The sequence below is a fragment of the Macrobrachium nipponense genome, chromosome 2 (assembly GCF_015104395.2).
Source record: "Macrobrachium nipponense isolate FS-2020 chromosome 2, ASM1510439v2, whole genome shotgun sequence".
Taxonomy (NCBI): Eukaryota; Metazoa; Arthropoda; class Malacostraca; order Decapoda; family Palaemonidae; genus Macrobrachium; species Macrobrachium nipponense.
Genome location: NC_087201.1, coordinates 93,956,690 through 93,969,189, shown reverse-complemented (window position 1 = coordinate 93,969,189; position 12,500 = coordinate 93,956,690). Strand labels below are relative to the sequence as shown.

Sequence of the window (12,500 nt, the reverse complement as noted above, 5' to 3'; positions counted from 1 at the left end):
AGCCGTAAATACCAGTTTCGTGTATTTCTTTTTGAGTTTATTTAGAAGGTAGTTTAGCTACTATTTATTTTCTTTTTAGCTGAGAGCGAAATTCGACTCGTCGTTTTTATATGACTCGTCATGATTGGAAGATGGCTTCTTGTTTGATTTATTGTCGAGCTTATGGGATGAAATGTATCTGAATGAAGAGCTGCAGTTTTCACAAGAAAGAGGTCGACGTGTCTCTTGACACAAAAAACCGTAGGGCATATAGTATGAGTGTAATTAATTTAACTGTTTTATTTTATTAGCACCTCCAGCTGTTAGAACCGTCTTAACGTATATCGCTACCATCTACTCAATGAAGATTAAATTGGAAAATTATTAAGGCCCCCCCCCCGCCGGCCACACAACTAAAAAAAAAAAAATAAGAATAAGGTAATGTGTGTAGAGAGGAGGAAAGAGGTTATTCCTGATGAAAACGACGGACCTCTTCCTTAGGAGGAGGCAAGATTAATCATGGGGATGGGGGAGCTGGAACTCAGGGACGGTCCCAAATGGAATGAGAAAACAAGACCAGGTTTGAGTTTCCTTTCGGTGAACTTCTCTCGCTCTTCCTAGTTGTGCGTGTAGTGTGGATAACTCTTCTATTAGGGATCTCATTTTTATTTCATATTTTACTTTCACGTCACACACACACACACACACACACACACAAATAACGACAAAATTCACAAAGGAAAGTGAAACAATGGAGTACCAGTGCGAAGCATTTCGACTTTGTGTCCTTCACTAAGCAAAGGACAAGAAGTCTAAAGGCCTCACAGCGGTACTCCATTGTTTCACTTTCCTTCGTGGATTTTGTCTATTCATTATGTTCCATATTTTCAGATTCAGTTATACACATAAATGTAAGTTTATGATATATATATATATATATATATATATAATATATATATATATATATGTATGTATGTATGTATGTATGTATGTATGTATATATATATATATATATATATATATATATATAATATATATATATATATATATATATGACTGTTGTGTTGGAACAGAATTTCATCTAATAAGAGGAGCCCATAAAATGCCAAAATATAGAAAGTACCATATTTTGGAGACTGCTGTCTCTCTCTTCAGTTAGGTAATGAATGAGAAAAGTTACAGAAAAGACAGTATTTATACCAAGAGATCCATCTACAGGTAACATGTTTTACTAAGTAAAACATGATAGTACCTCTTCAATCTCCTTAAGCTTTGGTTGAAGGAAAATTTTATCTATATCTGAATCCCAGGTGCCCTTTGAGATGTTCATTACTGGTCTTTTGTTAATGAAGGCTGACTCTATCATCTGGCATTTGTACCAGCAATCCCCAAAGACACAGTATTATACAAAATCTCATGCCTGGACTGTGACCAATCTTACATCGGTTTTACAGGAAAATCACTTCACCAGAGATTAATACAACATAAACGGTCTGTTAGATGTGGACAACAGAGCTCAGCTATTTTTAACTAAATAAATAACCATAACCGCAGAATATACTGGAATTTGCCACATATAATTTATAGCAGCAAATGTCGGTACAAAAGCCAGATGATAGAGTCAGTCTTGATTAAACAAAGACCGGTAATAAACGTCTCAAAGGGTGCCTGGGATTCAGATATCATAGATAAAATCATCCTTCAACCAATGCTTAAGAAGATTAAAGAGGAATTATCATTGCAGGGGAGACTTCGTAAAACATGCTGCCGACCGGAAGAGAGAGACAGCCGTCTCAGAAATATAGTAGTTACTTTCAATATTTTGACATTTTGATGGGCTACTTATATAATAATATATATATATATATATATATATATATATATATATATATATATATAGAGAGAGAGAGAGAGAGAGAGAGAGAGAGAGAGAGAGAGAGAGAGAGAGAGAGGTTCTACTATGCAGATCCATTGATCATCATAGCCATGGTTCATCTGATTTAATATGAATACAAGAATGAGATTAGTTGTACAATGTTTGGAAGCGTGATGGTCATGAAAGTGATATTCTTGAAATAACGGCATGTAGAATTCGTGATGAAAATGTCCTAAGTAATTTAAGGTACGATTTGGAAGAAATATCCTCCACAGGTTCACTCAGATTAGTCTACGACTGATTCAAATCAGATTGAATTTCATCCTGCGAGACTACCCAGGATAACCCGTGTTTTCTTTTGAGATGTTCATGTTAATGGTTTAGATGTATATTAATTCCAGACTGCTTCACGGAACTATGAAGTAAATGTAGTATCACTTCTCAAAACGTCTTCATCTGCATTAGGTCAGGGTCTTTTCTTCTTTCTCCTTAGTTTATTGAGAAATAAGAGCCGTGCCATGTCAAGCTTTCCGATCAATGAAGGGATCAGTTTAGGGTGAAAGGTCACCCTAACAAATATGGCTTTTCTTTGAACATATTTGAAAGTGAGCGCATGTTTGCGGATGCGTGTCCTTGCATATGCCATTGCCTACCTGTTATTCACGTTCACGGATTCAAAATTGTTTCAGATATATTAAGAAAGGAGAGAGAAAGGGAATTGCCAGCTTAGCGGCAGAGTTGGAAAGCGGCCCTTTCGGAATGATATGAAATCCATATTGGATTTTTTATACTTTGTAGAGATATTTGCTCAGGCAAATTGCTCTCCTCATTGTTTGCAGATGATCGTTCCATTGCGTTCGAGTGTTCCGATGAGCTCTCCCCAACAGTGGACGTTCCCTAGTGGGAGCAGTTACTTGACCTAAATTGCTTGGCGATGTTTATTCTCTGAAAACGGACAAGCGTTTTCCTTGCTATAAATACGCTTCGTGTCATCAGGTGGAAAGAATGGCAATGATCCTAATTTGTTATTTGTTCAATGAAATTGTATATTTGTTGTTATAGGCATCGTTATGACCTCAACACGGCAAGAAAAGCAGAGTTTTTTTTTTTTTTTTTTTTTTTTTATGGTATGGGCCCGCCCTAAAACACATTTTCATGCAAGTTTTTGATGAATAAAGACTTGAAGACAAAGAAGACGGGGCAGTGCGATTGAATTGTAGCCTTAAAAGAGCAATAGAACCCTCTGTCAGTGTTGAAATTCTTAGGAATCCTGGAAAATATTGAGCGGATGTGGAAGGGAGGCAAGATTTGGAACCAACCACTGCGCTGATTGCCACGAGTTCTTTAGATATTTATTGCCCTTAATCTATTCAGACGAGATTGTTGTGTAAATACTGCATATCTAGAGACTAGAGTATTCTGCCATCCACCTTTCCCAGACGTTTGTTTTAAAGCGAGAGAGAGAGAGAGAGAGAGAGAGAGAGAGAGAGAGAGAGAGAGAGAGAGAGAGAGAGAGAGGAGATCTTCCAGTGTTACACAAGAGTAATTTCTCCTTTGGAATCACCAACGACCCACACGACGTTTGTGTCAATTCAAACGTAAGTTCGAAACAACTTTAGTATTTTGAATCAGAGCTTATGATATTTTAATGTGGGTTTGGAGGAGACAACTGGACTATTAAAAGTTTGAGAGAGAGAGAGAGAGAGAGAGAGAGAGAGAGAGAGAGATTAGTTTTTAATGATGCAGTGTTACGGAATGTTGTCAGCTATGTCACGAAGCTGGTAAAGGAAGGTGCTGAAAGGAATTACGGCAAACGAAAAGAAATCATTGTCATTTTTGAATGGAAATGCAAAATGCCTTGGATCCCAATTGTAGAAACTTCTTTCATCTTCCTATTGATATATTCTGTGGTATCAAAGGTTAACAATCATCTAACTGTAGGATTTGTTTTTAATATATTTCATACAGAATTTTTTCTTGTAAGTGATATAACCAGACATGCTTTTGAGTCCTCTTGGAAGTAGCACAATATTTGTTTGAATGCTCACCTTACCGTTTCTGAAGAAATGTTTACTCTGAAAGAGCATAGCAAAGTCAGAAAATCCCCCAAATTTTCTCATGCCTTTGATTATTCCCGTGGCGCAAGTTGATCATAGAAATCAAGCATTCGCTTCTGCGAGGAAAGAAGTGACTAGGTAACGAACCCAGATGGACGTGGGTGATTATAGAAACCTTGGAGGTTAAAGAAGTCGAATGATAAGAAAATCGCAGTTTGGAATTGACTCGGTCGGTCGCGTGGTTGTGGTTAGCCAGTGAGGTCTTGAGACCACTTCGAAGGCCTCAGATACGGCGCTCGGTTTATCTGGGCATCCGGTGGTTGGTGTGCGCCATTTGAGACTCCTTATCAGCTTTCGCGTTTGGTTTTGCCGCCATTTCGGGCCCCGTTGTTGTTATTTAGGGACAGTCGCGGGATTTCCTCTTTTCGGTAGTTGGCGACGTCTCACCTTCTTTGCTTCGCTGATGCGCTGAGTGGATTGATTTGCAACGTCTTGTAGGTTGTCCTGTGTAGGTTAGCCTTGTGATTAACGTCATGGAGTCCTGTCTCAAGTTTCGCTTTGCAGCTCTGGTAAGATATGATAGATGCTTACTTTGTATATATGCTTTTATATATATATATATATATATATATATATATATATATATATATATATATATAAATAAAGGTTTTTTTGCCACGAAGGAAAAAAATGAAAAAAAAAACCTTTATTTATACATAGCATCACGTTTTTATATACTTCGTGATCAAGTTATTCAATATATATATATATATATATATATATATATATATATATATATATATATATTATTGTATGTGTATATATATATATATATATATATATATATATATATATATATATATATATATATATATTATATATATATAAAACAGTAAAGCCGCTAAAATATTTTACATACATAGTACACACATACAAACATACATGTACATTACTGCTTCCTACGTAAATGACTTCTTTGAGATTCCGCTACTATTATCTTTCACGTATTCAAATGTTCAGTCATCTCCAGCCTTCCATGAAGTCTAGGTCTTGCAACTTTTCTGGTGCCCAGAAAAGCCACACTGACTGTTACGTATTTGTTCCCCCAAAATTGGTGATGCCCGAGTCAGCTCAATCCACCTTTCGTTTTTAGCTCATCTACTTACAAAGCTTCCATGAATTCCCAGATTAGTTTTAAGTCTCATTCTGTCCAGCAGTGTACCTTCTAATAATCTTAACGGAACCTATTTTAATCAATCCAGTTTCCATCTACTGTTATTATTTTTTTTATTTTGCTTCGATTTATCATTATTCCTATTTCGTCAGATGTATGCTGCATCGTATTCACAAAGCTCTGTTCGTCTTCTGGCGTTCTGCTGATTGAAACAAGTGTTATCTGCAACTCTTGAGATTTGTCGTTGCTCCAAAGTCAAGCTCTTTGATCCCCAAGAATTTTTTTTATGTACCATATAAAACATATGAGAATGCAACCAGGAAAGTTGACAGCCATCCCTTTTAGCAACCCATTATTTCTTGTAATTTCATTTGACATATACTTACTTCATGAATCATTTTTGTTACTTTTTACTCATGAACGAGAATGCCATTGTAACGAAAGACCTTTTGTCATTTTGGTCATTGGACGCGGACAAAAGCCTTCTCTTAATCAAGAAAAGCCTCGAGGCGTTTTTTAATTACCGTAAGTGCTGCAAAATATGTCTTCACATAAATGTTTTATCTTTATCACTGCTGCCTTTTCTTAAACCAGGTTGTTTATCTCGTAGCATTTTACCAGTTTCTTTCCCGCAACCTATCGAGAACAAGCATCTAAATGCAGGATTTTCATCATGATCGCCCTAAGTTCAGGGATTACATTGACTACATTCGGTCACGTCTCCTTTCTATGGTACCTTTGCAATTCATCAGGCGTTGTTTCCTCATTTGATGTTCTGCAAAACAAAAATCTAGTTTTCAAATGAAGTGTGATCTCATTTCAGCTAAAATCATCTCTATTGATTCTGTTAAAACCCGGTGCTTTCCATGTCATAAGGTTCTGTTTATCACTGATTCCATTTCAAAACCTATGAATTCATTTAGATCTTCTTCGGCTAATGTACAGCAATCAAATTATGCCCACATATTTATTATTCATGACTTTACATAAATGTGTTGCCCAGTGTATATATCTTTCTTCCTCCAACTATGTTGTTATTGACCGGTCTGTCCTTTCATAGGCCTTTTTTTCTTTTCTTTCATGAATACTTAATTAAATAATTTGTGGAGTAATTTACCACCAATACCGCTCACGGAATGTTTAGCTTTTTCAGCATCATTTGCCCCCCCCCCCCCCCACACACACACACACACACACACACACACACACACACACACACACACACACACACACACACACACACTTTCCGATAACCTCACTTCTTGCATTTAGTTTAATTCATTGCCTTGAGTTCTTAGCACGTTTTTGTATTTGTACCTTTTGTTTTCGTTTATTCTTTAGTGTATCTTTTTTCCCAAGTTTCTCGTCGTCATTCCCCGTATCCCAGTACTTGTTATTAAGTTGCTCGAAATAAGTTTCTGATTTTATACGGTCTCCATTGTGTGTTTTTCCTCAAGCAAGGTTTCTAAACCTGTAAATCCACTTCAACATTCGGTGGCAAAATCCTCTAGATGTTCGTCTACAAGAAGCTGTGTTGTTTTGAATCTTTTGTTGAATGCTTTTAATTTCAGTTTTAGTGTGCTAGTAACAAGTTGGTGATACATTGCCGACGTCTGCTCCTGTACATTTCTGACATTACTCCACGTTCTTTTTCTCTTTAGATTTAAGTCTCTGTCATCTATTTGATTTTTGTCATCTGCATAGATAGGTGTCCAAGAGAGCCCATGAATTTTCTTGTATTAGATCAGATTATCTCTAACCACAAGGTTGTTTCTTACCCATATGATGTTATTTTATATTACGTAATTTAATCTTCTCGGGTGTTCATGAAACCACGAAAAGCACACAGCAATCTGGTATCACTTCATATATAGAATTGGGAGATACAAACCTATCTAAACAACTGCCTTGACGCCTTTATAGTCTCTTCTCTCTCCTCTCTCTCTCTCTCTCTCTCTCTCTCTCTCTCTCTCTCTCTCTCTCTCATTTAAAATGTTTGGAATAATACCAAAAAGCATTTTCCCCTTCCTTCTCCTGCGTATTTTCTTGGCACCTTACAAGTGATTGTCGCAAGGAGTAGAAATTGCCCGGCTGTCATTTTCATTTGCATTGAAGGAAAGTGCAAGATAGAGGTGCGGGTGAAAGAATAAATGTTACAGGTGAATTTTGATGGAAACCAGAATATGTGCAACAGATTTTAACTACGTCTTGGCGTGACACTTGACCCAAAGATAAGAGCGGAAGGGAAAGGCAGCCTTCCTGGGCAAGAATAGGAAATCGTGGCTCGAGTTAGTTAGTAAAGCCTTGTTCTAATTTTGGCCAGAGGACCTGCATTTGGGCTTTAGAATCCCCTTTAGGGAAATGTCAAAGTGTGCTGTTATTCTTTTGTGCAAAGAACTTTGGTTGCATGTTTTTTTATTCTTCTATTGAGGGGGCAGTTCTGTGTTCTTAATACTTATTTATGATACGTAGAATAAGAGGCAGATTGTTGGGAAATAGATAAACGGGTATTTTGTAGACTACTACTTAATGCTAACGATGATCTTGGAAGCACATTTCTTGTAAAATTGTTTGTTCAAATGTACAGTTCGAATCACTTTTTCGAATTGTTATTATTATTGTTGAAATTGTTGTTGCTGTTACAAATGTAATACTAATTCAAATATATTGTTTTACTGACATAACAATGCAAAAAGTTTACATTTATAAGAGAAAGGTAACGTTAACATTGCCTTTCGTTGCAGGTGAGAGCGGGTAACTGGAGCGCAGATGTTTTCACTAGGGTACTGTGACCATGTGACTCACCCTTTTAACTGCTGTTGGATGGCACAGGTGTGAACAGGTAAGACAGAAAAGGAAATTCTTTCTGACTAGTATGTTCTTTTGGTCCGGTTATAGGTCAACAATGGTCTTCCTACTATGGTTTGTTTGTCATTTTTGAACGTCGCCACAATTGTATTCGAAGTGATAAATTTGTTAAATGGAATGTTGACAAGATAGGTAGGAAGAAGTCTGTAACCGGAAAGGAGTTCGTTTCGTCACATCGGCTTGTTTATTTTTGGAAATGTTTGCTTACCTATGAAGAGTACTAAGTGATGTGGCTTGCGTTCCTAGCTGCGCTTCGGCTTTGTGGATGACGTCATTGTTGTTGGTGGTGTTGTTTTAGACTTAATGGCTGGGCTTTGCTTTTGCTCTCAGGATTATTGAGCTCTTCTTTGCTGAAACTGTTATTTATCATCACGAGATTTTGAATGTTTCTAACGTCGGTTATTCAGATTCAGAAATGAGAGCAAGGTTTATACAAACAAACATTCAGTTGGATTCATTTATTAATCTACCCTTTTTTAAGTATGGGAGAAACTAATTATCTTTTGGTATTAATTTTATTTGTCCACATTTTGTTATATCTTAAAGCCATTGGAACTGTACCGACGCCTCAATGACTTACTCCTTATGTGCCTACACATAAACACACACACACACACACACACACACACACACACCACACACACACACACACACACACACACACACTCTACCGGAAGAGTGTTGCAAGAAGAAAACAGTCAGTAGTGATGGTTCCATGTATCAAAGGTGTCATGCACAGATTCATGAATAGTGTAGGCATATGGATTAGATTAGGGTACTCCATTCTGAGGTGCTTTGCTACTATGTTTTACCTGACAGAATTACAGGGTCGTTTAAAATTCGTTTGAAATTAATCATTTTCCGTACGGAATGCTGCGAAGATTGTCTACCTAGACTTCACAGCTCAGTTAATAGATTTTGAGGTGCACCTCCACTCTCAGTGTGTGTTATCAGGTTGAGGCTCGTGTCCTGCCCACCTTCATCTCATTTGACTTTATGAACTGTGGCATTGTTGTCAATAAAGCTTGGAAATTGCAAACATCATAAGATTTGATGGTGCAACTAAAGTTCCAAAAGTACCTCCTAAATCACAGTGATACACACCCACACACACACACACACACAACACAAACACACACACACACACACACACACCCACACACACACATTTCCTGTCCCCCATAAGTAAAATATGAAGTATCTGTGGCGTCGACTGTAATCACTTTGATTTCTTGCCAGTGTTCGTCGAGCTAAGTCTTAGTTGTACATGGAACAAGATGTAGTATTTACTAAAAACAATAACTTCTTAACTGTATGATAATTATTTTAATAATTAGGTAACAGTGCCCAAAATATGTAGGTTTTTACTACAATTAACCCTTAAACGCCTATTGGACGTATTTTACGTCGATGAAAATTGTCTGTCGGGTACTTAATTGAAGTAAAATACATCGACGCTAAATTTTTTTTTTTTTAATATTTGCAGAAAAATAGTTATAAGACTACTTGCGCGAAAAATTTGAATGACACGCCTTGAGGGATGCTGGGAGTTCACGGATCAAGCTGTTGTTTTGTTTACAATCGCTACCCAGGCGCGCATGCGCGAATTTCTTTCTTCTCGCACTAAAAAGCATCAGCGACACATCTCAGAAATTATTTCATCACTTTGTCATAATTTTTACACCGTTTTATATTAGCCGTTACATAAAGTTTTATATATGGAAATGTGTGCAATTTCATTTAGAATACAACAAAAAACAACCCATGGTTGTAACATTTATCAGTTTTTAAATATATTCATATAAATAACGATAAGTGCCAAAATCTCAACCTTTGGTCAACTTTGACTCGACCGAAATGGTAAAAAAACGCAATTGTAAGCTAGAACCCTTACATTCTAGTGATATTCAATCATTTACCTTCATTTTGCAACAAGTTGGAAGTCTCTAGCACAATATATTGAATTATGGTGAATTTCTGAAAAAAAACTTTTTCCTTACATCCGCACGGTAACTCTGCCAAAAAAAATCAGAAATTCTTTCGTCGGATTGTCGTAATGTTTGCACCGTTTTATATTAGTCGTGACATAAAGTTTTATATATGAAAATGTGCGTAATTTCATGTAGAATACAACCAAAAACAACCCATGGTTGTAGCTTTTATTAGTTTTGAAATATTCTCATATAAATAACGATAAGTGCCAACATTTCAACCCTCGGTCAACTTTGACTCAACCATAATGGTCAAAAAACGCAATTGTATGCTAAAACTCTTACATTCTAGTAATATTCAATCATTTACCCTCATTTTGCAGCAAATTGTAAGTCTCTAGCACAATATTTTGATTTATGGTGTATTTTTGAATGCCGTAGAAATCAGAAATTCTCTCGTCGGATTGTCATAATGCTTGCAAAGTTTTATATTAGCCATTACATAAAGTTTTATATATGAAAATGTGCGCAATTTCGTTTAGAATACAATAACAAACAACCCATGGTTGTAGTATCAGTTTTGAAATATTTTCATATAAATAACGATAATTGCCAAAATTTCAACCTCGGTCAACTTTGACTCGACCAAAATGGTCGAAAACGCAGTTGTAAGCTAAAACTCTTATATTCTAGTAATATTCAATCATTTACCTTCATTTTGCAACAAATTGGAAGTCTCTAGCACAATATTTCGATTTATGGTGAATTTTTGAAAAAAAAACTTTTTCCTTACGTCTGCGCGGTAACACTCCCGAAAGAATCAGAAATTCTTATGTCAGTTTGTTGTGTTTGCCGTAATGTTTGCACCGTTTTATATTAGCCGTTACATAAAGTTTTATATATGAAAATGTGTGCATGGTCGTAGCTTTTATCAGTTTTGAAATATTTTCATATAAATAATGATAAGTGCCAAAATTTCAACCTTCAGTCAATTTTGACTTGGCCTAAATAGTCAAAAAAGGCAATTGTAAGCTAAAACTCTTACATTCTAGTAATATTCAATCGTTTACCTTCATTTTGCAACGAATTGGAAGTCTCTAGCCACAATATTTGGATTTATAGTGAATTTAAGAAAAAAACTTTTTCCTTACGTCCGCGCAGTAACTTTACCGAAAAAATCAGAAATTCTTTCGTTGGATTGTCGTAATGTTTTCATCGTTTTATATTAGCCGTTACATAAAGTTTATGTATTAAAATGTGTGCAATTTAATGTAGAATATAACAAAAACATCCCATGGTTGTAGCTTTAATCAGTTTTAAAATATTTTCATTTAAATTATTATAAGTGCCAAAATTTCAACCTTCGGTCAACTTTGACTCGACCGAAATGGTCGAAAACGCAATTGTAAGCTAAAACTCTTACATTCTAGTAATTTTCAATCATTTACCTTCATTTGGCAACAAATTGGAAATCTCTAGCACAATATTTCGATTTATGGTGAATTTCTGAAAAAAAACTTTTTCTCTTACGTCCGCGCGATAACTCTACCAAAAAAATCAGAAATTCTTTCGTAATGTTTGCACCCTTTTATGTTAGTCGTTACATAAAGTTTTATATTTGAAAATGTGCGCAATTTCATGTAGAATACAAAAAAAAAAAATAATTGAAGGTTGTAGCTTTTCTCATTTTCGAAATATTTGCATATAAATCACGATAAATAGAAAAAAACCACGTTCGGTCAACTTTGACTACCGAAATGGTCGAAAAACGCAATTGTAAGCTAAAACTCTTACAGTCTAATAATATATATATATATATATATATATATATATATATATATATATATATATATATATATATTATATATATATATATATATTATTCATGACCGTTCTACATATATATAATATATATATATATATATATATATATATATATATATATATATATATATATATTGTAAGCTAAAACTCTTACAGTCTAATAATATATAATATATATATATATATATATATAATATATATATATATATATATATATTATTATTCATGACCGTACTATATATATATATATATATATATATATATATATATATATATATAGCGCTACAAATGTCCTTTAATATCTAATTCACTCTACCTCGGAATTAATATATTTTTCATATATGCTTAACCGAAGGGGAATTTTTCTAGACGATAATAGAATTGCCGGCCGCCGGGCTCGAACCATCGACATCTTCATTTCCAGGACTGGCAGTTAAAGCCTCTTGCGGTGGAATTGAAGATGTCGATGGTTCGAGCCCGTCGCCCGGTAATTCTATTATCGTCTAGAAAATTCCCCCTCGGTTAAGCATATATGAAAATATATTAATTCCGAGGTAGAGTGAATTAGATATTAAAGGACATTTGTAGCTCGATATATGTATATGAATCACGGTAATGTGATATGACATATATATATATATATATATATATATATATATATATATATATATATATATATATATATATATGCAAAAACTATGTCTGTCTGTTTGACAACTCTCTAACTAGTTTTACGTCTTAGGAATATATGTTCTCTATATTTTTCCGTTGAGAGAGAGAGAGAGAGAGAG

General features: G+C 35.1%; 1 protein-coding gene across 9 annotated transcripts in view; it reads left to right on the top strand.

Annotated features, from left to right (window-relative positions):
- LOC135220794 (SNF-related serine/threonine-protein kinase-like) overlaps positions 1-12,500 on the top strand; it is a 493,239-nt gene that overhangs the window by 320,657 nt on the left and 160,082 nt on the right. For 4 of the 9 annotated variants that reach the window (XM_064258292.1, XM_064258294.1, XM_064258296.1 and 1 more), the window contains one exon: positions 7,831-7,928. The exons of the other annotated variants lie outside the window; for them this stretch is intronic. The gene's annotated coding sequence lies outside the window, so the exon portion shown is untranslated. The remainder of the gene's footprint in view (positions 1-7,830; positions 7,929-12,500) is intronic. 9 annotated transcript variants of the gene reach the window in all.